The sequence below is a fragment of the Vicugna pacos genome, chromosome 12, assembly GCF_048564905.1.
Source record: "Vicugna pacos chromosome 12, VicPac4, whole genome shotgun sequence".
Taxonomy (NCBI): Eukaryota; Metazoa; Chordata; class Mammalia; order Artiodactyla; family Camelidae; genus Vicugna; species Vicugna pacos.
Window position 1 is genome coordinate 33,369,753 of NC_132998.1, and position 26,829 is coordinate 33,396,581.

Sequence of the window (26,829 nt, forward strand, 5' to 3'; positions counted from 1 at the left end):
TATAGAAAATATAACTGAAAAGACTGGAGCCCTTTAGGCCAGGGGTGTGTGTGTGTGTGTGTGTGTGTGTGTGTGTGTATGTGTATGTATATATATATAATTTTTTGAGTACAACATTTTCCTCCTTCCTTCATATTCTTCCTAATGAATATGAAGTGCGGTCCTCTTTTCTTGAAGTATAGTTGATTTACAATGTTGTAGGCCAGGTATATTTTTAAAGTTTATATGTCTACAAGATATGTTTTTGGTTCTTGTTTGCTTTGTTCTCTGATGCATCTCTTAAGAGACATGAAACAATCTCTCGCACCTTATAGCCACTCAAAAACTTTTTGTTGAATTGAATTGAAGAGAGGGGTGTAACACAGAGCACAGATACACTCTGTCTGGAGCCAGAATAACTGAATCCCAGCTCTGCTGTTAGCTAGCCTGATTCCTCCCCTTTAAAGGAGGTTAGTAGGGTTGTTGTGAAGATGAGCTGATTAGAATATATTGAAAGCATTTAAGCTGAGGGCCGGGCCCTAATAATGCTATTCAGGGCGTGTGTTTGTGGATTGATATTGATTGTGTCTCGTAGATAGTTGACAAGCCCTGAGCCTGTGATTCTGAGACTCAACGTTCATATATACATGGAGATCTCAGGGCAGCTTGACCTCAGAGCAACTTTTTTCAAGTAAATTGCCTGCTACACTTCCAGGCCACTGCAGTAGCTTTCTGTCTCCATCACTTTTCCAGCACTGCTCTTGCTGAGGTAGTTACAACTTCCTGATTGTCAAATCTAAGACTTCTTTTCAAACTCCTCCAACTTGACTCTTCTGGAATATTTAAAACATTTAACCATATTCTTCCTCTTTGAATTATTTTTCTTTGTCACTGAAGCCATCCTTCCTGGCTCTCCTTCTAATTTTTAGACACTTTATTCTCTGTCACATTTACCAACTCCTCTTTCTGCACTATATTTATCAGAATAATCTATTGAGGTGGCAACTATTATTGTTTCTATTTTTGCATATGAGGGAATTGAGACTTAAAGAGGTATCTACCTAGGATCGCACAGCTAGTTCTTGATTTGAATCCAGATCTGTCTGACTCCTGTGTCTGCACTAATACATATTCTGTTGCTTCTCCAATTAGAGTGAGTCAGATCATAAGGAATCTCAGAGACCACTCTAACAAAAATATAACATTAATAATAACTAACACTAACAGAGTGCTCTCTGTGTGCCAGACACAATTCTAAAGCTTCATGTATTTTTAACTCTTTAATCCTCAAAAAGTCCTATGAGGTAAGTACTATTATACCATTTTACACATAAGAAAATCAGGGTACAATTTCTTACGAATGCTAACCAATTGGTCTTTATTCTGTCAGCAGTTAGAAGCTTTAAAATATCCTTAAGAAGAGGGCAGTGACATGACCTTGTTCAATTTGTATAGAAATATAAATTCCAGGAATATGGGGAATCAACTGAAGAGATTATTTTTGCACACAGAAATCTGCTAGTAGGCTGTTAAGGAGTCTAGATTAAAGTGCTGAAGGCCTGAGTATAGGTTCTGGCAAAGGATGATGGACGGAAGGGACGTGTGATGATGTTTATCAGATATTATGATCATAGTGTGATGGCTGGTGGGATGTAGGTGGTGGGAAGCAAAGGAAGGGTGTTGTTGAGGTTCTTTGCATGGGAGACTTTAAAGACAGCATGTTTGTTTAGCTACATACTAAAATTTGGGTATTTAGCCTTTCAGACTGGCCTTGTGCCCTATTAGTCTTAATTAACTGGGTTCATCTGGAGAAGCAGTTCCCCTGCCAGTATGCTACCAGGGCCTCTGCTGCTTTCTCCAGCTGACGCTTGCTGCGCTGCCACCTTTTCCCTGCAGCCCCGTTCTGGCCCAGGGAAGAGTGTTTAGGCTGCTGGCTCAGTGGCTACTCCAAGATTGCTGTTCAGTGACATGGCAACACTCTTCCCCTTCTGCCAGGCACCAGCTGCTGCCTTGCTGGGAAAATAAGAACTTAAAAATCATTCTTGGCTGCATCTTCAGTTTCTTCACAGCATTGAACTCATAGAGTTTTATATCCAATCCTACCCTTCCCCACCCACCTGCACTTTCTTGACTGATACTGTAAGATTGTAACCATTAGCTTCTGGCAAACGTGACTTTTCTAGTCTTCTTGCCTTTTGTGGTAGGTATCTTATTTTGGAAGTTAACACATATGTATTGAGTGCCCACTGGAACCATGACAGACTTATGTGAGATGCTATGGCTAAAAAGATGAATTAGGTATATTCTGATCTTAAGGATCTCCCAGGCTGTTTGGGGGAATCAAAGAATTGAGACAGAGTGTAAGTGCAGCAGTGGGAAGCAGAGGCACTGAGAATAGCTGATATTGCTTGACTAGTGGGGAGACTGTCTAGAAAAGCTCCCCAGAGCACTAGGCATCCAAGATTGGATTCTAGGCATCATTGAGACATGGAAAAGTTGCTTGGGTAAGAGCATAATTGGAATGGTGGTGCAGGGTCAACAGGGTAAAAGAATCAAGAAATAGTGCTACGAGTTTAGGGACCAACAAGGCATTCCCTGCGTACAGGTGGTTGAGGATGGAAGTTTGGGGAGAATATTGAGGAGTGGGGCTGGGAGGACAGAAAAGTGATAAATCATTAATAGGCTTGAATATCATGGCTTGTGGTTTGGAATTTATCCACAAGATAGTAGGAAGATCTTAATAGGTTTAAACCGGGCTGTGATGTGGTCAGATTTGCTTCTTAGAAGTTTTTCAGCTACAATATGGTAAGTCAAGGTGAGGGCAGAGAATTCTGTTAGGAGGCTATGGCAGCCAGTGAAGTAAAAGCCATGGAGAAGTACAAAGGAAATACCATTGGGGAAAACATGGAGTGAAGGAATTTATAAGAAGGTGGATTTTATGACAGTTGGTGATTAACTGGATGGTTGGGGGCAGGGAAGAGAACTTCAGTGTCTCTAGGTTATTTCTTGGACAATAGAGCTTGACCCTATCTTTGAAAATAAGTTCTCAAAATATACTCAATCACAATGCCATATCATCCCCTGAGACATGAAATTTAACTTCCCTCACACTCCTGGTTTCAAAGCCTTGAAGTTTATTTCTGGACTAATGTCCTCTACTAATATTAGATACACTTTTGAACCCTGATGGAGGTTCTACCATTGGCAAAAAGCAGGCATCCTGATGGGATTTTTATGGATTCTCAGTGGCAACAAGAGCCTGTCTTCTTCCTTCACAATTCAGGAAACTTCAGTATATTAGTGCTATGAAAAGCACAGCTGTCCCTTCTGAGAGTGGATCTTGTTGGCTTTGACACATCTCTATGATGAGAAGAAATAATTCTAAAAGCCTGTTAATTTTTTTCTCCAGCAAGACAGCTACCCGATAACTGGATTATCGGTCAGGATCCTTCTTTTTTCAACTGAAATGCCATCAATTCTCCAGATACTACCCAAATTCCCACCGCATCCATGAAGTCATACCCAGCAATACCAGCAGACTTTGATTTCTTCTCCTCTGTCTTAACATCAGTCCCATTCATTTTATCCATTTGTTTCACTAGTTCATGGATTTATTGAGTCCCTGCCATGTACCAGGCATTAGTTTAGTTCTTGAGAACATAGAGGGGAGTAGACCAAAGTGCCTACACTCATGGAGCTGACATTGGTGGGAGAAGGAAGTCAATGAGCAAGTAAACAAATAAATGAACCAGAAAATTTTAGAGACTGAAATGATATGAAGAAAATAAGAAAAAGTGTTATTGGTGCTGGGGAAGGCTGGATAATTTAGACTGGTCAGTACAGAAGGCCTTATTGAGTCCTGGGTGGTCAGAAGTCATCAGAAGCTATTAGGTGGTGCTTTCTGGACAGAAGTCCTAAGGAAGGGCCAAGTTTGGCTTGTCCAGTGTAGATGAATGCTCCAGTGCATCTGGAGCATAATTTATATCCAGCTGACTTATTGTATTCTCTACTTTTCCATATTTGCACTCTGCGGGTTTCAGGCTAATTGGGTTATTTGCATACATATTGTTTCTTACTAAAATCCCACACTCCTCGAGGGCAAGGGTATATCATATACTTCATCTGTTTTCCCCACAACCTCTAGCATAAGGCTAAGGACATTACTAGGTGCTCAATAAATTCTTGCTAAATTCAATTGAATTTGCAGCAATAGGATTGTTTTTCATAATACAAAGAGTGAACAAAAGAAATATTTACTAAACAACCCAGTGATACTATAGCAAAGGTTCAAAAACAGATTATAAGTTGCTCCCCCAAGACTTGAAAGGTACACTTTCATTATGGTAATTGTCGTCCTCTGATCTGTTAGTCATCTGTGTTCAGGGAGTCATTTTCTGTGACAGTAGTCCACATTTCTGAGAGAGAGAAATTTACCAGGACATGACTTTGGTAATTACAAATGATTTCACGTACTGCTTGAAAAATAAGAGCAAGAAAGGAAAGAAAATTTATCTTCTGTATTCAACACCTAATTCTCTGGGGACAAAGGCAGGGAGAGGCCAGGTCCTAGAACCTTGACTCCAAGAAGGAGTTGATGAGAGAGAGTAAATCTGAACAATAATAAGTAGGAGGAGGAGGAGAGACATTGGTGGATGAGTGGCTCCAAGGCCAGAGTTGCTGATAAGCCAAGGTAAACTGAGTCAAAGAATAAAAAATAACAGGAGGATGAGGAGTGTGGTTAGACCCAAAGTGGGCAGGCCTGAATGCCCAGACATTCATTTTGCAAGTAGGCTAATGGACACCCAATTAGAGCCACAGCATCATTTTTATCTACATCCTTTGGCAGACTCAAGGATGCATTTCTGCCCAGAACGGCTCACAGTGCGATGTTTTATTTCATGTTCGTAGAAGAGAACACTGCAAATAAATGCATAAAAGACCTTTACATATGAAAGGAATCTCTACTTCACTCATCGTGAGATACCATTTCACTCAGTGAAAACAGTACACCAAGATACCATTTTTCACCTTTCAGACTGGCAAAAATTTCACTGTTGGCAAGACTGTGGGGAAACACCATTTTTACACCTGGCTGGTGGGAGTATAATCCCTGTAGGGAGCGATTTGCTATTATCTATCAAAATTATAAATGGATATAGACATTGAACCACCTTGGGGAGTTTAGTCTATAGTTATATTTACACCTAGATAAAATAATGCATGTACAATTTTACTTATTTATTAAATAGCAGAAATAGAAAACACCCAAATGTACAATAAACTATGGTATGGTTATATAATGAAATACTAGTTGGCTATAAATCAAGCAATCCCAAAACTAAATCTCTGAAATAAAAGTAAAATGAGGACTTTCTCTTGCCCTGCTGGGAAAGGTCTGCAGTAGGAGAAAGGCAAGCCCAGCTGTGTGTTTAATATATGCCCTTTTCTGCAAAAAAAAAAAAAAAGAAGAAAGCTAAGAACGTATTTTTATGTTTGCTCATATTTGCATGGGGACCTGGAAAAATACACAAGAATGCAATACATGTGTCTATCTTCCAGAGGGGTGACTGAATGAATAGGGGACTGAAAGACTTTTCAGTGTCCATTAAAATTTTGTGATTTTTTTTTGAAATATATGAAAGAATTTCTTAAAGATATTTCAAGGTCTTTGTCCTCTTAGAACTTATAGTATAGTAGGAGAGACAGAACATATAGAGAGACATATAACATAATGTCAAATAATGATAATTACTAAAAATAAAAAATAAAGTTCTGTAAAGGGATGGACAGAAAAGAGATGATATTTTAGATAAGAGGTCAAAGAGAGGCCACTCTAAGAAGGTAACATGAAGAGAGAAAACTGAATGAAGTTAGAGGGGGCAATGTAGATAACTTGGAAAAGAGTGATCTGGGCAAAGGAAACAGCAGTTGTCAACATCATGCAGCAAAACCACACCTATTACACTCATCAAGCTATGGTGTGGGATTTTTGGCAAGGTGGCCAGGGGCAAGGTTACGTAAGAACTTGTAGGTCTTGGTGAGGGTTTTGGATTTTGTTCTCTATGTAGTTGGAAGACAATTAACTTTCTGTTGACGTCTGGTGCTCTGTGGGTTCTTCTAGTTCCTTCTCTGTTTTGGCTTTATTTGCCTCCCACCCAGCCAGGGTGCCATGATCACAGTAAAAATGCTCCCTTATCCTGATGCTCCCTTTTGCCAGTCTCCATCCTTGAACAACTTCCACTATGCATTTTCTTTTCTTGGGTAGCAGAATAAAAGACAGGCAATGAGCCCAATGCTAGGCTTCACCACAAATTCATGTTCTCTAGCTGTCTTTGGGTCTGAGTCTATAGCCATAAATTTTTCACCTTTTATTAATTTCCTATTGCATCCATCCACTCTCAACCATCCCCTCAGTCGTTACACATTAGTTGATGACCTCACTTCTTGCTTTAACAAAAATTGAGTTCATTGAAATTCCTTTAACTTAACCTGCAGCTATCTCCTAGTCCTTTTCAAACCCACCCCATCATCTGATAACCTCTCTTTGTGAGTGGCACCATCACTCACTCAGTTATCCAATCAGAACCCTGGGGATCATCCCTGATCATCCCTGATCCCTTCAGTGCTTATATTCAACTAGTGCCTTAGTGTTGTAGATTCTACCTCCTAAATATATCCTGATGCTAGCCCTTCTGCTCCATTCTTACTTCTTAAGGTTAAATTAGGTCATTAAGATGGGACTCTAATGATGAAATTATTCACTTTATAAGAAAAGAAGATCCCTCTCTCTCCCTCCCTCCCTCCTTTTCCCTCCCTCCACCTCTCCACACATCCCCACTTTGGAAACACACTGAGGAAAGGCCAAGGGAAGACATAGTGAGAAGTTGGCCACGTGCAAGCCAGAAAAAGAACTCTCACCAGAAACTGAGTCAGCTGGCACATTGATCTTAGACTTCTCAGCCTCCAGAACTTTGAGAAATAAATGTCTGTTATTTAAACCACCCATTCTATGGTATTTTATTATGGCAGCCCCAGCAGACTAAGGGTTGTTGTGAAGATTAATGGGAAACAACATGTGTAAACTCCTCTGAAAAAAACTTGACCATGGTAGGTGCTCTGGAAAATTGGTTACTAAGATTAGCATCTGTTTTCAACCCATGCTCACCCACTTCCCACCATGTAACAGTTCCAAGGATTATTTGAAGTTTCTGGCTAGTGTTTACTCTCTTACACTGTGAGATTATGCATTTCATCTGGACATCTATCCATGTTTTTAGTACTCATTTTCACCCTAGGACAGAGTAAATAACTGTATCAGACAGAACCATTGTATTATAGTTATGCCCTATGTGATCCTCTCCCTTGAGTATGGGAAGAACCTGTGACTTGCTGCTATACTGAACAGAACATGTGGTTATTTTGTACTTGATTATGTTATACACATTCGCAGTTCCCATCTTGTTGAAGTCTCTCTTTTCTTTGCTAACTTTGAAGAAGCAAGCTGCAATGATGGAGAATACAACATGGCAAGAAACTGGGGGACATCCTTCAATGTCACCTGGCAAGAGACTGGGACCACTATTACAGCAGCCTCCAAAGAACTGAGTGCTCTCAACAACCATGTGAACTTGGAAGAAGATCTTCCCCAGCCAAATTTCAAATGAGACCATGGCCCCAGGTGACATCTTGTTTGTAACCTTGTAAGACCGTAGAGAGTACCATAGCTAAGATCTGACCCATAGGAACCTGGTGAAAATAAATGTGGTTTTTAAGCTGCTAAATTTGCAGCAATAGATATCTAGTACATTATCCATCTGTACTCTCAAAACTCTAAAATAGGCTTTGTTTACAGCTTTTATCCCTGCTTCCTTTGTCTCTGTCTTTGTCTTTGTCTTTTTTCTCTGCTTACTTTGTCTCTCTCCTCTGGCCTTGGAGATATGTGAGGGAGATGATTACATTTTCTCCATACCTTGATAGTCTTGAGGGCCACATAGAGTCTCCTTGGTGCTTAATAAATGTTCATTGAATGCATTTCCCTCCCGTCTCCTACAATACTTTTCAAATACTTGAAGATAAGCAGGCAGATTCTTGATTGGGTGCAAGGGGATGAAACTTGATTGCAAGTGTATGAAACTGAAATAGATCACAGGGGAGCAAAAATAACAACTGCATGGTGATGTGTCTAATGTCAACTTTTCAATGGCATCATCTTGATTAATGAGGTCCTTCATTGGTGCAGTCAGTAGGAAAATGAAAAAAAATAAAAAGGACTTTTTCCTCTTATGGTCTACTTTCAAAGGCACTAGTTTCTCATTATGAGTAATCACATATCACTCTGAAAGAAGGGCAAACTTGAAATGACTAACTTTTAGCTTTTAAGGCCTACTATTCAAGTGAAGAGTAAAATATTCCTTTTATAAAACTGATGTTATGATTTCACTTGGATAATTTCATGCTTTGAAAAATGACAGTGTTCTTGTTCAATCTTCTGGTTAATGAATCTGTTTGAGGAGTCTCCTTGCTGAGAAAATTCCAAGAGTTTGCTTTTTAATATTTTGGGAGGGAGTTGATGAGATCAGCAGTATTTTTTTTTTTTTAGATAAATGTGTTTTCCATGAAATTATAACTAAAATTTCAGGCGGGAACCACAGTGACTTATTTATTTGTATTAATAGGTAATCAATACATAGTTATTAAAGTGAATTAAATTCTAGCATTTATTGTAAATACAGTGCAAAGATCAAGGTCTTTGGAATTATATGATACAAGTTTTATCATGGCTCCCACTATTGCAAGCTATGTAACCTAAAAGAGACCTGCTGATTGTCGTGGGTACCCCTCCTCCTTCTCTACTTGAAGCACAGTGAAGGGTTATAACAGGACTGGGAGCATGTGATGTGGGGTCAATATCCCTGCTGCTATTTAACACAGACAGTACTGAAGGTCCTGGCCAACGTCATGAGGAAAGGAAAAGAAATAAGAGAAATAAGGATTGGAAGGAAATATTTTTTAAAAATCTGACAAACTGTTAGGACTAATAAGAGAGTTTAGCAAGGTAGCTAAAAACAAAACCAAAGTACAAAAATTAATAGCAGTTTCTACCAAAGCAATAAGCAACCTGAAAATTTAATTAAAATAAACACCATCCACAACAGCAACAAGTACAAATAATTTTAACTTAAATGGAATACACAAGACTTTCATGGAGAAAATCTTGAACTTAAATAAAAGCAAGAGAAGATTTCTGGTGTTCTGAATAAATGAAGAGACATTTTGTGCTCTTCGATGGTTCTATCCCTTATGAAAATGTAGATTCTCCCCTAGATTAATCCACATATATGCACTCCCAATAAAATCTCAGTTGGATGTTTTGAAGAATTCAGTAAACTTAGTCTAAAATTTGTATGGAAAATGAATGTCCCCAAACAATCAAGAAAACATTAAAAACCATAGTTAAGAGAGGACTTGTCCCATTGATATTGAGACATATTGCCAAAGCTACGATGAAGATGTCAGTGCTCACTGGCTTAATCTGTGGAGTTAAGGTCATCACAATCACAATGTTTGTTGTGTTGTAGTTGTGAATTGTGGCATACTGATTCTAAAATCTATATGGAAGAGCAGCAAGCCAATAATAGCCACAATATGCCTAATGGAGAAAAACTATGTGGGAGTATGGCACACAAAATGTCAAAACTTACCGTGAAGCTTTAGTAATTAAAATAGTGTGTCATCATTGCAAGGATAGACAGACTGTTCAATGCAGCAGAATATAGAACTCCCCAAGCCGACTCACAGATTCATGGAAATCTAATGACAGAGATGACACCACAGAACAGTGAGGAAGGAATGGATCTTGAAATTAATGGTTCTGGGAGAGTCATTCATATGAATAAAAAAGACACTGAGGGGTTTTTTTGTTTTGTTTTGTTTTTATTTTTCTATGGTTATTACACAGTACTTGTCATTAGCAAACTGAATTACCCAACAGAAAAAGACACTGAGTTTTATATCATACCATATACAAAAATCAATTCCAGGTAGATTATAGATAAATGTGAAAGCCAACACTATAAAACATTTAGAAGGCAACATAACGAAATATATTTGCAATCTTGGGATTGTGGAGGATTCTTAAACAAGACTTTAAAAATGTAAAGCATAAAGGAAATTTTTTATATACGTGTTACATTATGTTTAAGAATGTCTCTTCATCAAAAATGACCACGAAGGAAATGAAAGCAAACTGTTCACTGGGAGGAAATATTAACTGCTGTAACAGTCCATGGACTAGGGACCAGGATATACACATGAAAGAGAGATAGAGAGAATTCCTAAAAATCAGTAAGAGAAGGACAAACAATAGAAAAAATACACGAAAGACAGAGGAGATGGAAATAGGAATGAACAATAAACATATGAAAAGATGCTCAACCTCATCAGCAGTTAAGGAAATGCAATTTAAAAGCACAATGTCAGTCAATAGTAAGCTGGATAAATTGCAGTAAGTTCATACAACAAAATATTATAGAGCAAATGAATGAACTACAGCCATATAAGACAAAGATGCATTGGCATAATGGAGGTGGAAAAGGAATAGAAAATGTTCTATTTCTTAACCTGGATATTATGTACTTAGGGGCTCATTGTGCTGTTATTCTTTCTATCTTATACATACCCTATAAATATCCTTTTTAATTTAATAAATGTTGGATCTAAGCTATTTTTTTTTAAAGAAGGCATGCATGTTTCCAGGTGTGGAGATCCTCTTAAATCTGTCCTATAGGGCTGTGGAGATGGGCAAGTAGGCCTGAGTAGGAATGCTAACTGTGGGCCATGAGACATGAGGGCTCAGGGGGAAGTAGCTTTAATCTAAAATATCACTCATAAATTAGATTCTAAACTTGAGATTATGTCTGATGTCTTAAAGTGACTGTAGGAGTTTTGCTTCTTAAGGGAGGCTAAGGAAATGATAGGGCCTTGACCACATTCCAGATGGGGCAGAAAGAACCTTCTCCTTGTACAAATCTTAAAGAATCATTGGGAGACAAACAAAAATGCTTATGATTATACCCCATAAATCCTGCTCATTCACCCCGCTTCATATGGTGGTTAAGAAAATCAGAGATAATGAATATAAAATAGACCTGCCACATGGGTAAGTGCAGCAAGTATTAGCTCCTATAATTATCATTACCTTATTTTAGGGTGGAATTGCAAAATGATTTTATATTTTCTTTGCACTACTAATAGGGGGATTTTCGTATATACAGATCTACTAAAATGTTATCATGGAATTTAGGAGACTTAACTTTACTAGATTTACAATCTATGAGAAACTGAAGTTGTTGAAGTGTTTAATATTTGCAGTGTTCAGACAATGTGCTTGGGTCAAAACAGCCATCAGAATCACATAACTTGCCCCGGGAAACAACAGTCATTGTTTGCGAGTTGCCACTGTAAACTGATAGCTGACCTTTATTCTTAAATGCAGCCACCATTACATTTTAACATTCTTTTCCTAACATATGTCTTCATCTATTATTAATTTATTTTTTTAGGGAGAGAGACAAAGGGCTACTTGTGAAGCTAATTGGAAACTTTGGTTCTAGGTTTTATCTTTTGTTTTGTTAAATTAATATTGGTCATAACATAGAAAAGAAGAAAAAAGCACTAAGATAGAAAAGTGGAGCAAATGCCAAGCCTCCCATGTTGAGCCCAATACAGGATCACTGAGTAGAGTCAGAGACCTAATGAGAAATGTCAGGTATTAGTAATAATAAAATAAAGTAGAAATTTGGGGTACTGAATTCTGTCTGTCTGTCTCTACAGAATAATACTGGAATCATTTGAGGGAAAGGGGACAAGGAAAGATTTGAAGTGATTTATGTAATAAATAATTTCAAAACAGAGAAACACAGCCTTCTTAAATGTAATAGAAGAAAGGATAAGTTTCATGGAGACTTCTGCCAAATAAGAATTTGGTAAGTAAATATCCATACAGAGAAAAACAATGCTTGATACCCAAGTATCAGGCATTAAACGTAGCCAAAATGTGCATTTGTTTGTGCTACTGTCTTACCTCTTCCCTTATAACCTTAATTCTATGCCAGATGCATCTTGATTATGCTCATTTTGAATCTTTATAAGATTGTGCATAGAATGGAAAAAAGACTAAACCATATATTTGTTGATGACCTGGCTCTAAGGTGAGAAAGGGAAATGATATTTTTACATTTTATGTAGTGCCTATGACTAAAAATATGATTTTCCAGCTGTTATTGTCTTACAGAAGTACTTACTCCCTATGGAGCAAAATATGCTTCCATTCTGATATTATTAAGATGATCTGCTGATTGTGACCAACCCCAGGACTCATGTCTGACAAAGAATTATTCAGATGATTGCCTTGATCTCAGGCTGTGCCTAACCTAGGAAAACTCAGCACTAAGCTATCTCCCTGCAAATCACTCTTGCCTCCAATTTATTCACCAGCTCACTGGTCCCCAATCCACCATTCTATGTCAATGCATAGTCGAAGCATATTCTTCTCCATTACTGTCATAGAATGTCAATTCTGTAATCTGTTTGCAATTAGAACTACTCCAAAAATCTATCTTTCCTTTATCCCCTTCCCTCATGAACTTTAATAGAAGAATAAACATGCCAGTATTATTCTCACCCACAAATAGAAATCAATCTCTACCAAATTCCCTGGTGTAATATGTATTAGCTTGTCACCAAGGACAAAATTTATATTTACTTAAAGATGTATTTGTCTACACAAAGCTTCTCAGAGCTGCAGTAAATAAAAATGCATGCCTGTTTAAGCATTAAAAAAAATAGAATCATTCTGAGAAATATAATCCACTTACACAATGAAAAGTCATGGAATGAATGTACCATATGCCAATAGTGATATGCCTGAAAGAATAATGAGTTCCGTTTTGGTGAGCTTGCTTTAAAGTTCATTGACATTATAGCCAATGCATTTACTGCTGGCTGGTGAACAAAGCCCTAGTCCCAGGTTTTTGGATAATGGTGTAAAAGAAAGATGTGGCAGAAAGATGCTGTGTGCTATTCAGTATTTTTTTAAATTGTGGCAAACTGTCTGGCTTATTTCATTTCTTCTTTCTACATGCTTTGGAGTAATTTAACTTACAGTATTTCATAAATAAAAGGTTATTTTAATAATTAATCCTGACACATCAACTTCAATGCAAGTCAGTCCATTTATAAGAAATCCCTTTATGTTTTTAATTCAGATTAGATAAGCTCTTCTTAGGGGGTTATCTCTTTGAAGATGCCTATTAAAAATAGCAGGATATAACACATGTTGTTTTCCTACAGCCCTTTGCATTATTTTTGCTCTTTGCTATAATCATCTATACAGTAGAAGCAGGATAAATGACTTCTGACAATAAAGCATTTAACTTGCAACATGTTATATTTTCTCTATTAGCGCTTACATGGTTTGAAGCAACTCTAAGAAGAAGTCAGCATAGCATGACAAAAATCCAAATGGAAAGTTAAATCTAGAGTTGGATACAAAAGATTATGTACTATCTATCCTAAGTACTGTGAAATGTAATTAACTATTCAGGAAAAAAAAAAGAAACAAATCAACAACAAACAAAAAAGGAAACTAATTAGAAAACAAAAAGATTTCCTAACCACAGGCTTTAGGAAACTAATTAGCAAAAGAAAACATGGTATTACTGTTAACAACATCCATTTAACCAAGGTGTCTTTTTAAAGTGACATTCACTGCAATTAGAACAATTAAACTAATGTCAGATTTCTTTCTGAATTAGATTAAATAAAATTTTGCTTTTCTTTGAATATTTCATAAGCCAATTTTCAAAAGTCTGGTCTCAGAGAATAATGGAATACTGTTCTATCTTATGGCTCGTAATTTACTTTTTGTTATTACTGAATCTTACATGAGAAATTAGAAATATTTGGAAAAGTGAGTGTCTCAATTTTCTATACAGACTTCATGTGTTTATCATGCCAAAAAGTATACATTCACTCAATTTTTATTGAGAGTTCACTATGCTCCAAGAACTGTACCAGGGACAGGGTATACAATGAAGGAGACATGCAAGGGCCCTGCTCTTACTGAACCTAAATTCTAGTGGTGGAGGAGAGATAGCAAGAGAGTAAACTATGTAAAAATTACTGATTGTGTCATATTTGAGAAATAAATACATAGGGTACTTTGGTAAAGTATAAGAGAATGAAAGGAGCACCAAGAAATATAAAGCAAATACTAACAGACTAAAAGGGAGAAATTGAAAGCATAATTTTAAGGGGCTTTAACATTCCCACTTACATGCATGGATAGATTATTCAGACAGAAAATCAATAAGGAAACATCAGATTTAACATATTAGGCCAGATGGACTTAAAAACATTTACAGAACAGTCATTCTAACAGCAGTAGAATAAACTTTCTTCTCAAGTGTACATGGAACATTCTCCAGGATAGGTCACATGTTATGTCTCAAAACAAATCTCAATACATTAAAAAAGATGAAATTATATCAAGCATCTTCTCAGAACAAAGTGGTGTGAAATTGGAAATCAATCACAAGGAAAAATTAGGGAAAACCACAAAAACATGGAGATTAAGCAATATGCTATTGAATAACCAATGGATCATCGACTAAATCAAGAAGAAATCCAAAAATATTTAAAGACAAATGAAAATAGAAATACAACATATCAAAATCTATGGGATACCACAAAACTGTTTCTAAGAAGGAAGTTTATAGTAATACAAGCCTACCTACAGAAATAAGAAAAGAATCCCAAATAAGCAATCCAACTTTATACCTAAAAGAACTACAACAAGAACAAATGTAGTCCAAAATTAGTAGGAGGACAGAAATAATAGAGATTAGAGTGGGATAGATGAAGTAACTAAAAACTTAAGACAGACAAAGCAATAGGAAAGATCAATAAAACTAAGAGCTGGTTCTTTGAAAAGGTAAAACTGACAAACCTTTACCTAGACTAATGAAGAAAAAACAGGGAGAGGACTCAAATAAAATCAGAAATGAAGTTACAATCAATACCAAAAATATACAAAGGATCATAAGAGACTACTATGAACAACTGTATTCCAATAAAAATGGACAGCCCAGAAGAAATGGGCAAATCCTTAAAAAGGTACAATCTCCCAAGACTGAAGCAGGAAGAAATAGAAAATATGAACAGACCAATTACTAGTAATGAAATTAAATCAGAAATTTAAAAACTCACAACAAATAAAAGTCCAGGACCAGATGGCTTCACAGGTGAATTCTACCAAACATTGAAGAGTTAACACCTATCCTCTTCAAACTATTCCAAAAAATTGCAGAGCAAGGAGCATTTCCTAACTCATTCTATGAGGTCAGCATTACCCTGATACTTAAACCAGAGAAAGACATCACACACAAAAAGATATCAAGCCAATATAACCAATGAATATAGATGCAGAAATCCACAGCAAAATATTAGCACACCAAATCCAACAAAACACTGCTAATGGACTGTCAGAGAAATTAAAAAAAAATCCTACTTACAATTGCATCAGAAAGACAAAATACTAGGAATAAATTTAGCCAAGGAGATAAAAGACCTGTACACTGAAAACCAATGAAAAAAATTTGAAGAAGGCAAAAACAAGTGAAAAGATATTTTGTGTTCATGGATTGGAAGAATTAATATTGTTTAAGTGTCTTTATATCAACCAAAGTAATGTACAGATTCAGTGCCATTCCTATCAAAATTCCAATGGCATATTTCACAGAACTGGATCAAATAATTCTAAAATTTGTATGGAGCCACAAAAGATCACAAATAACCAAAACAATCTTAAGAAAGAAGTCATTTCTGGTAAGAAGTTAGTATCCAAATATTAAAAACTCATAGAACTCAACAACAACAGAAACAACCTGATTAGAAAATGGATGGAGAATCTGAATAGACATTTTTCCAAAGAAGATATACAGATGGCCAACAGGCACATGAAAGTATGTTTAACATCGCTAATTATTAGGGAATCACTAAATCAAAAAGACAGCTTACGGAATGGGAGAAAATACTTGCAAAAGATGAGACTGACAAGGGCTTAATTTCCAGAATACATAAACAGCTCATATAACTTAATAAGAAAAACAAAAAACCCAATCCAAAAATGGGCAGAAAGCCTAAACAAGCAGTTCTCCAGTGAAGACATACAAATGTCCAATAGGCACATGAAAAAATGCTTAATATCGCAAATCAAAACTACAATGAGGTATCATCTCACACCAGTCAGAATGGCCATCACTAAAAAATCTACAAACAATAAATGCTGGAGAGGGTATGGAGAAAAGGGAACCCTCCTACACTTTTGGTGGGAATATAGTTTGGTGCAGCCATTATGGAAAACAGTATGGAGATTCCTCAAGAGACTAAAAATAGACTTACCCTATCTGTGATCCAGCAGTCCCACTCCTGGACATATATCCAGATGGAACTTTAATTTGAGAAGATGCATGCACCCCAATGCTCCCAGCAGCACTATATACAATAGCCAAGACATGGAAACAACCTAAATGTCCATTGACAGATGACTGGATAAAGAAGTTGAGATGTATTTATACAATGGAATACTGCTCAGCCATAAAAAAATAATAAAATAATACCATTTGCAGCAACATGGATGGACCTGGAGATTGTCATTCTAAGTGAAGCCAGAAAGAGAAAGAAAAATACCATATGATATCACTTATATTTGAAATCTAAACAAAAGTCAAAACTGGGTGGTAGACTCATGGTGGTGATCATTTTGTAGAGTTTACAGATGTCAAATTATAATGCTATACACCTGAAATTTATATAATGAAACAAAAATACAGATGTAGGAAAACAGCAGAATAAACTAGTGAATGAGTTTAAAATGTTTGCTTCTCTGAAGAGAAAATTGAAGGGTTGTGACACACATGATAAAGAAGAGTAACTTTCATTTTGAGCCCATAAAATAAATGACGTTTAAGAGTTGGGTGTATATAGTGCAGTCACGAAGTTAAACTCAAATAATGTATACTATCATTAAAAAAAGAATAAAGGGTAGGGCCCTAATTAGATTTAGTACTTAAGGAGGGCTTCTGTAAGTTGGTGGCATTTAAGATGAGACCTGAAGGATAAGAACCTGGTCATTTGGAGAGTGATCCAGATGGAGGGAGAACCAAGAGAAATGGGTGGGAGACAGCTGAGAGCTGGTTCTAGGCATCAGCACAAGACCATGGGGCCAGGGTGGCAAGTGAGGCATGTTCAGTGTAAGTGGCAGTTCAAGAGCTAGCTCTGGGTCCGTGCACACAGAGCCCTGCAAGCAGGGTAGAGTTAGGATGTGATTATTTTATTCTAAGAGCACTAGGAAGCTACTGGGGCTTTTTGCAGAGTGGGGAGTGACATAAATGAATTAAGCTTGACATGATTACGCTGGCTACGTTGCAGAGAATGTCCTGAGTATCAAGAGTAGAAGGGAGATCTCCTCCACCATGTGAGGTTACAGCAAGAAGACAAACATAAATGAACCAGGAAGTGGGATCTCATCAGACATTGAATCTGCTGGTGCCTTGATACTGGACTTCTGTCGGAGCCAGCCGACAATCGATCAGGTCCAGAAATCTGTGCTGCAGGACTGAGAAAAGAAAGACAAGACTAAAAGGAAGACAAGACTAAAAGGTGGGGGAGAGGGTCTCACTCTAGCCCGCAAGACGCTAGGTCAAGAGTGGACCTCGTGTTTATTTCCAGCAGTTAATTTATATGCTTTTAACCCATAGGCAACAGTATCGTAGGTAACGGTATTGTTTTTATGATCTCTTAACAATGTGTACTAAAATCAGTAACTTGTGCATAGTTACATACATCATTATTGTTTATATTTCTCATCAATCAAGACTAACCGTTCCCCAAGAGCTAACATCATTGATTACTGTTATTGTTCCTCTAGGCTAACATCGTGATTTGTGTATTGGTAACTCAGGTGATTGTCACTAAGATCACTAACTTATGTAACTTGTGTATTGGTAACTCAGGTGATTGTTACTAAGATCACTAACTTGTGTGACCTGTATCTCTCTTTCCAGAAGCCCCTGTTCTTAATAACTCAATGGCATCAAGATGTTTTTCCGACTCCAAATGCACCTGCTGTTTTTCTAACAAAGGGGTGGCGGGACAGAGATTGTCTTTGCTCAATCAGCCTTAGAGCCTGACGCCCCGCACTCTGGGAGTTTAGGCCCAGTTTCTGTGCTCGGCAGCCCTCAGATCATGAGTGGCCCCCCGCAGACTTCCAGCTTCCAAAACTGTAAGAATTAAATTTCTATTGTTTATAAGACAATAAATAAATAAAAAGGAAGATGGGAGAAATCAGTTGGGAGATGCTGTACTGGTCCAGGTGGGGGGGACTAGGGCTTGACTTGGAATGGGACCAGTGGAGATGGAGAGAAACAATGGATGTGCAATACCTTTAAAGCAGAATTGACAGGACTTATACCAAAGCCTTGAATGTGAATAGTAAGGGAAAAGACCAAAGGCAGTCACCAGGTTTCAGATTGGGTATCTACCTCAGTTGCAAAGAAGAAAGATGAATTTTCCCCTGCCATGTAAATTACATGATATTTGAGTTTGGTGAATGGAAATATCTCAAAATGCAAGATAACTAATGTATTGCTAATCTCAGAAGAAATATTATAGGTACTCATGTATTATACTATGAAGAACAAAAGTACTGTGCACTTTAATTAGCAGAGCATTTGTTCTCAATTTTCTCTGGCAAATTAATAACTTTGCATTAAAGTTTCCTTTTCTGTAACATTATGGTAATAGTTTCAGACTTACCAAATGATTACAAAATGCTTACAATAATATATGTGAAAGTGTAACATGGAGAAGTAGGAGAGAAATAAGCTTTATTAAAATATTTCAGTATGATTTACCTGGCTTCCAAGTATGAGCATTCTATTATGCCAACATAAAGAGAGAGTTTTTATATCAATGACCAAGTTCATATTTACTTTTTCTCCCAGAAGATGATCTCTTAATGCCTTGCATTACAAAAGAAAGCATTCATTGACACCAAAATGATAGTAGTTAATAGTAATTAGCTTCTTTTTCTTTTCAGTTTGGTGAAAATATTTTGATAAACCCTCTATAAGAATACTATTATATAAAATAACATAATATATGAATAAAATATTTTATGTTAGAATGTGTAAAAGTGCATTTTAAAAAGTTAATGTATTATATTTTTTCTAGACAAGAATTTTTCTGTTTTACTTCATTCCAGACACTCAATATATAATGAACAGACTTACTAATATTTCTAAACCTTACCTGATTTTTAATCTATTGATATTTTCTACTACAAGGTAAAAATAGAAATGAAAATAAAAAGCAGTCTCTGAAAGCCACAAATTATGATCATCTGAATGAAAAATTAAGTGTGTGTGCATATGTGTGATCCAGGCACAGGAGAGTGCATAATTTCAAAAGGAAGAGGTCTTAAAGGGAACATAATTCTATGTTGGACCAAGTCTTTATGAATACAACCCCATTAACTAATTATACTGTGTGCTGAAACACATTACTGAAATCTATTATGTGAAATAAAACTTAGTATTGAAGCATAATTTCCACATACTGTGGAGAGTTAATTATTAAATATATTATCCATTGCACAAAAAACAGTGTGGATAATGATGTTTTTGCAGGGCCCAAGTGTGAATGACAGAAAACAAATGTCACCATCAGCCTATTTCACACTGATAAAATTGTTTCATTAGATTTTACTTTTGCAGCATACCTTTTTAAATAGACACAGAAAGTAATACATTAATACATTCTCATTGTGTTAAATTGAAAAAATACAGGGAAATCTTGCCAGTAATCTCTGTTGTCTCCTTCCCATCCAGTGTTAAAATTTTTGAGTACTTTTTCTAGATATTTTATGTGTATTGCTCCTGTATTTTAAATTTATAATTACAATTTTAATAATAAATAAAATTTAATTAATTTTAAAAAATAAAATATATTTTAATAATAAATGTGATTTGTTTTAGTAATAAGTTTTCATTCAATTTTAATAATAAAATATAATTCAATTTTAATAATAAATACAATGTAATTCAATTTTTAATAATTAATAAAATGTAATTTAATGATAAAAATAAGTTTATTGTTAACAGTTTAGTAATTTAATTAAGTTACTATTTAATTTATTTTTATAAATTAAAACTACAGTTGATCCTTGAGCAATGTGGGGGTTAGGGAAGCCGACCTGCACAGTTGAAAATCCAGGCATAACTTACAGTTGGCCCTGACTATATACATGGCTCCACATCTGTGGATTCAGCCAACTGTGGATTGTGTAGTACTGGAGTAATCACTACTGAAAACAATCTGTATATAAGTTTCCCCATGCAGTTCAAACCCATGACCCTCAAGGGTCAACCGCACAGGAGCAATACGTATAGTGCATATACTCTTCTTCTTCCCTCACTTCACATTATATTGAGAAGATTACCCCATGTAATATAAGTCCTTTAATTACGGTTTTATTTGGTATATAATTTCCTCAGAACTTCTCTTGCAATTTTGTTAAATTTATTGACTTATTTGTATAAAATTAATATCTTCATAAGGAACATTATTTCCATCCAGGTAGATAGCATTTTCCTCTTTTAAAACATGATTTAAAAATCTCAGTGGCATCCTATTCTTCATTTCACATAGGCCCATGCACGTTGCTTGTTCAGTTCATTGCTAGGGTTTTTCTTTGCTCTGTGGATTAGAACTCTTATTCTATTCTGATTTCTAACTGGTTATTGCTGGTAGAGAGGAAGAGCTATCCATTTGTCTGTTTGTTTTGTCCACAGCTACCTTGTTACATTTGCTTACTAGTTGACTCTCTTGGGTTTTCTAAGTAGAAAAATGAATCATAAGTCAATAATAAAGTATTTCACTCTTTTCAGATATTTGTATCTCATACTTTTTTTGACTTACTGAGTTAGTGACAGTTTCTAGAATAAATTATAGCCATGATAGCAAGTATCCTTGGTTTTGGGATTAATAATAATTCTGCTAATGTCTCATTGTTGAATCTGATATTTGCCAGCTATCTTTACACAGCTATTCTTTATGTTATTAAAAAGTTTCTTTCTACACCTTACTTGCAAGAATTCATATATTTAAATCAAGAAGAGCTGTTAGATTTTATTAAAAAATCAAAATTTCTCTGGATGCTCATATGCTTTTTTTACCTATAATCTATAATAATAATGTTAAGAATAAAAATAGCCAAAATATATTCAAGATAGTACTTACCAGGTACTAGCTAAGCATTACATAAAATATTTCACTTATGGTTACCAAAGAGGACAGGGGGAAGAGGAATAAATTAGGAGTGTGGGATTAGCAAATACAAACTACTATACATAAGGTAAATAAGCAACAAGGATTTACTATATAGCACAGAGAACTAAATTCAATATTTTATAATAACCTATAATGGAAAATAATCTGAATATATATATATATATACATACATGTAAATATCCTTCACTGTACACCTGAAACTAACGCAGTATTGTAAATCAACTGTACTTCAACAAAAAAAAGATTTTTTTAAATCCTTGTAACAACTCTTTTAGGTATATGCAATTATCTCCAAGTAATGGTGATTGTATCCACATTATACACCTAAGTTCCTAGTAATGAAGTATACTTACATTGGGGAATAAACCCTACTTGTTTTTAGTGATTTATTTGACTATATAGGATTTTTACATCTTTAGCAATACAGAAATTTGCTGATAGCATTACAGACAGTTAATTCTAATCACAGTCCTATGAGGGAAATATAATAATCTCCAGTTTCCAGGTGAAGAAACAAGGGCAAAATGAAATCACGAAGAGGTAAACATTTTTTCTAATGTTTCATAGCTAGTAAATAATGAAGCTGAGATTTGAACCCATAGTAGGAAAAGAAAAGAAAAGGAAGCAGTAAAATACCTTTGAAAGTCTCAGCTGATGGATTGCATGTTTGTGTCCCTACAAAATTCATGTGTTGAAACTGTAATTCCCAACATGATAGGATTTGATACGGAGCCTTACGAGTAATTAGGTCATGTGGTGGGGCTCTCATGGGGCAGTTAGTGCCCTTGTAGGAAGAGACACATGAGAGAGGTGGCTTCCTCTCTCTTTGCTATGTAAGGATATAGTGAGAAGGCAGTTTACAAGCCAGGAAGTGAGCTCTCACCAGACACTTGATCTTGGGCTTCCAAGCCTCTCCAACTGTGAGAAATAAATGTTTACTGTTCAGGCCACCCAGTCGACAGTATTTTGTTACAGCAGCCTGAACTAAGATGCTTAGAAAGAAGAATACACACAAAATGGAGCACACCAGGATGGTTAATAGCATGGAATGTGAAACTTCTGCTTTTTTTTTATGGACGCATAGGAATTATTTACATATTTTGGATACAGTTCTTAGTTGGTTTCATGAATTGCAACTACATTCTCCCACTCAGTGCTTGCCTTCTTCCTGTCTTCATGATGTCCTTTCGCAAAAAGAAGTTGTAATTTAGTGCAATTAGGTACTTCTTGTGTTCTGTTTAAATTTTTTTTTTGCCTGTTTCAAGGTCACAATGATGAACTCCTATGTTTTACTCTAAGAGCTTACTTCTTACATCTCACATTTAGATCTGTAATCCATTGTAACTGTTTTTGTGTGAATGACATGAAGTAAGGATAATAGTTAATTTTTCCCACGTGGACATCCAACTGATCCAGCATTGGTTACCAAAAAGACCATCCATTCTCATCTGCATTATAATGTTAACTTTATCATAAATCAAGTGACCATATATTTAGAGATCTGTTATTGAATTGGATACTCTATTGGTATCTTTTCACCAATGCCACAGTATGTTAATTACTGTAGCTTTATGCAAAGAAATAATTTCAGGCAATGTAAGTTCTTATGCTGTTTTCCTTCTTGGATACTTCTTTGGCAGTTTGATTGCTGTCCTGCTTTTATTCTAGAAATTCTCTCCACCATCTTCCTAGGGGTGCTCGCCATAACTATTCTGTGTTGAATTCGTTGTGGCTTGGGTCTTACATGTATTTTCTTTATCTACTTACTCATGTGTGGAACATTTTCTGGTGGCTTCCTAAAAATGGGTTAGTTAGAGATAAATATTTTTGGAAAGAATTCATGTCTGAGAATGTATTTATTTACTCTCAGAATGCACAAATATGTCTGTCTGTAGCCAAAAAGGAAAAAGAAGTCTGAGCACAAGTGTCTGTGTTCGACTGTCTTTGAACCAGTAAACCTTCAGTGGCTCAATTTAACAAAATTAAAATATAAGTAATACTATTAGAAAATGCACACAAAACTGTGACTGGAAGAGGTGTTTTGTCCATACTATATAAAAAAGCTCCTAAAAATCAATAAGAAAAAGACAAACAAACCAAAAGAAAGGAGAAGAAAGGGGAAAAAAGATAGAAGTCCCCTCGTATTCATGGTTTCACTTTCTCAATTTCAGTTACCAGTGGTCAGCCGCAGTCCGAAAATATTAAATGGAAAATTCCAGAAATGAACAATTCATAAGTTTAAATTGCACACCATTCTGAGTAGTAATATGAAATCATGCACCATCCTGCTTTGTGCTGCCTGGGATGTGAATTACACCCCATCAGAAGAAAGAAGAAGGGTGAGTACAGTACAATAAGATATTTTGAGAGAGAGAGAGAGAGACCACATTCACATAACTTTTATTACAGTATATTGTTATAATTGTTTTATTTCATTATTAGTTGGTATTGTTAATCTCTTATTGTGCCTAATTTATAAGTTAAACTTCATCACAGGTATGTATAAGAAAAAACCTAGGATCAATAGTGTTTAGTAATATATGCAATTTCAGGCACCCACTAGGGGGTCTTAGAAAGTGTCCCCTGTGGGTAAGGGTTGGGGGACACTGTAACAGGAAAAACAAAAAGTGGTTTGGGTGAAAAGACATTTGCAAATTACTCAGCATCCCTAATAATCAAAGAAATCCAAATGAAACCAAAAATAAGGTAATGTTGGTCTTATTAAATTTCAACATGATGATATCTATACTTATAAGATACATAGAAATAGGTATATAGTTTCAGGAGACAGTATTAGAGTATCTACTAATTTTTTAAAAAAATCAAATTTTACTAGAACTTTTTCCCTACTAAAATGCTTCCACATTTTACATATAAGTGGTAAAAGACTATTCACTGCAGTGGTGTTTGTACCAGCCCCTAAATGGAAATAACAGAAAAGTTTATCTCTGCGAAAATGGTTAAAAATATGAGAACATTCTTTTAATGAATTACTTGTATGCATCCATAAAAAAAGGAATGAATAGAATAAAAGAGAAAATAATAATGCTGGTATGAAAAGATGATTAAGATAATTAATAAGTATAAAAATCAAGTAGCAGAGCAGTTATATAAAATGATCTCATTTTAAAATAATAATAAATCAGATTACTTAGAGAAGAGCCTCAAAGAGTAGTTACCTTTGGGAGCGATACTTACTTTTTTGTTAGTTCCGTAATGCTTGCATTTTATGTAACTGTACATTTGTAATCTGAAAAATGTTTCTGCTAAAAAAATAACAAAAGATTTCTAGGTCTTCTTTGATAATCTGTTCTAGTATTTTAGTCAGTCCTTGAGAATATCTCTTTTTATTTATTTTTCACTGTCTCAGGGTAAGGATGTATGCTCTTCTTTGTGTTTTTACGGAGTTAAGATGAGAATAGTTGATTGTGTCCTCATTAGATGTTCGAAAACAATTATATCACAACTACTTTAACCTTTCCTTTTGAATATTTAGTATTTCATGATTGGAAAGAAAGGTGGCAAGATAACTTATTTTAAGAAACTATAAGATTCAAGCTAATTGACTTATTTTAGATATTAACTTGTATCTTTGCTTTCAAGTGTGGGCCAGAATAGGAAATATCTTAAGAGCTAATCTAACTTTCCACATTAATTAGTTTTGCTTTTTGAGCAACATTGGCCCAAATTTAACTGTAAGTGAGGATTTAGCAGTTAAATTCCTTCCTGAGTCAAAATCTCATCTAATTCTTTAAGGACGGGGATTATAATACATAACTTGAAATATGTACCTTATAGATACTTTCAAAACTAAGCAAGCACAAATAAAAGGAATTTATATTAAAAATTATGTTTTAATGTATATCCCTCAATGCAGATATATAATTATAGAGTTAATGCATGCAATTCCTGAATGCATTGTCCTGGTTGTCCCATTTTGGTGAAGTTATCATGTCTTAGTACTTTTCCAGTGGAGCAAGAAATTAGTTGGATTGCCAATGTATTTTTCCTTCCTATTGTAAAAATTTGGTCATTCTAGTTCAGAAACAACTGCTGCTAGACTTCAAATTTAAATATTTATGAGGAGGGAAATTCAAAACATGTCCTGTTGTGGAAGGAAGCACACGCTCTTGCTTGATTTGTCTCGGGGGAATCTAGGAAGCACTTTTCTCACCTTGTTTTCTCATCTAATTTGTACAGAGACAAATTTCACTAATATTTACACCAAAATATTAAGAGAAACAAAATTTCAAACACAAAACCTTTGATGTGGGATGTTTCTTTATGGCTCTGTACTTGCCAGGCTCGTTGCTAGCACTGTATCTTGACGAAACCATCAATTCTGACTAGAAATGTAACTGGAACTCAACAGAGACCTCTAGGGAATCCTGTGATACAAACATGGGGTAACAAATGAGACGTCTGCCATTCTGAAGAGACACCTGGGAGTAGCTTGGGTCCAAACTGTGAAGAACAGTTTAGATCCCAAGCACTTCTTAGAAGTGAAGAGAACCATTTGGATGACCCCTACGGGCAAGCTTAGCTAAGTCTAAGATTAGCTATGATTCGCTTTTAGATAACAAAAAGACGGTAGACTGAGAACAGGCAGCAGGCTGAGGGTAAAGTTCCAGAGTCTGATAAAAATGGGGAAGTTCAGGTTTACAGTGGCTCACATTTCCTCTGATGCTCTCTTCCATGATGTGGAAATTTCTGTTCTGGATGTGAGTTACAGCAGTGAACAGAAAAGACATGGAAGTTCTGTCTTTGTGGAGAAAAAGTGCTAGCAAGAAGGACAGGCATCACACAAATAATCATAAGGTTCTGTGAATTAAAAAGAAAGAAAGAAAGTACAGGGTGCTATGGAAACATAAAACAGATAGATCTTGGCTACAGGGTCTCAGAGAAAGTGTCTCTGGAAAGGTATTGTTTAAACTGAGATCTGAAGTAAGATTAAGCATCAGCTAGTTCAAAAAAGGAAGGGCTGGACATTCCAGGAAGACAATGTTCCAAAGTTCACTGTCTGAATAGGGAAGGCTTGGTACAGTCTCCCCAGTGTGTAGAACTTCCATTGGTTTTTGTCATACTGTGCTTTGAGTGTCTTCCTTGAGATACAGTGAACTCCTGGAAAAGGAGAGTATGCCTTAGCCACTGCTAAATCTGCAGGACTAGGACAGTGCACGTAGGAGATCTTCAGTAAATGTTAAGCGACTATATAAAATGTTTAGTTGATTGGGACAGCTACAAGAATGCTCACTTTCTCCCTGGTACTAAGTCTGAACTTTGGGTCAATGCCCACTGATTAGACAATAATACCTCAGCTTTGCTCTTAAGATCTGTGTTGTCGGGTTTCCCAAAAGTGTGGTTAATAATGAAGACACATTATGGAATATAATTTTCTACTCATTTATCATCTTTCTATTACAGATTAGACCTTTAATA

At 35.9% G+C, this 26,829-nt stretch overlaps 1 long non-coding RNA gene across 1 annotated transcript in view; it reads left to right on the top strand.

Annotated features, from left to right (window-relative positions):
* The window catches only part of LOC116282666 (uncharacterized), a 153,856-nt gene that overhangs the window by 35,342 nt on the left and 91,685 nt on the right, over positions 1–26,829 (top strand). Inside the window, exons 4-7 of the long non-coding RNA XR_012078492.1 lie at positions 7,474–7,657; positions 17,470–17,700; positions 18,105–18,322; positions 23,562–23,729. This is a non-coding gene — a long non-coding RNA (uncharacterized lncRNA). The remainder of the gene's footprint in view (positions 1–7,473; positions 7,658–17,469; positions 17,701–18,104; positions 18,323–23,561; positions 23,730–26,829) is intronic.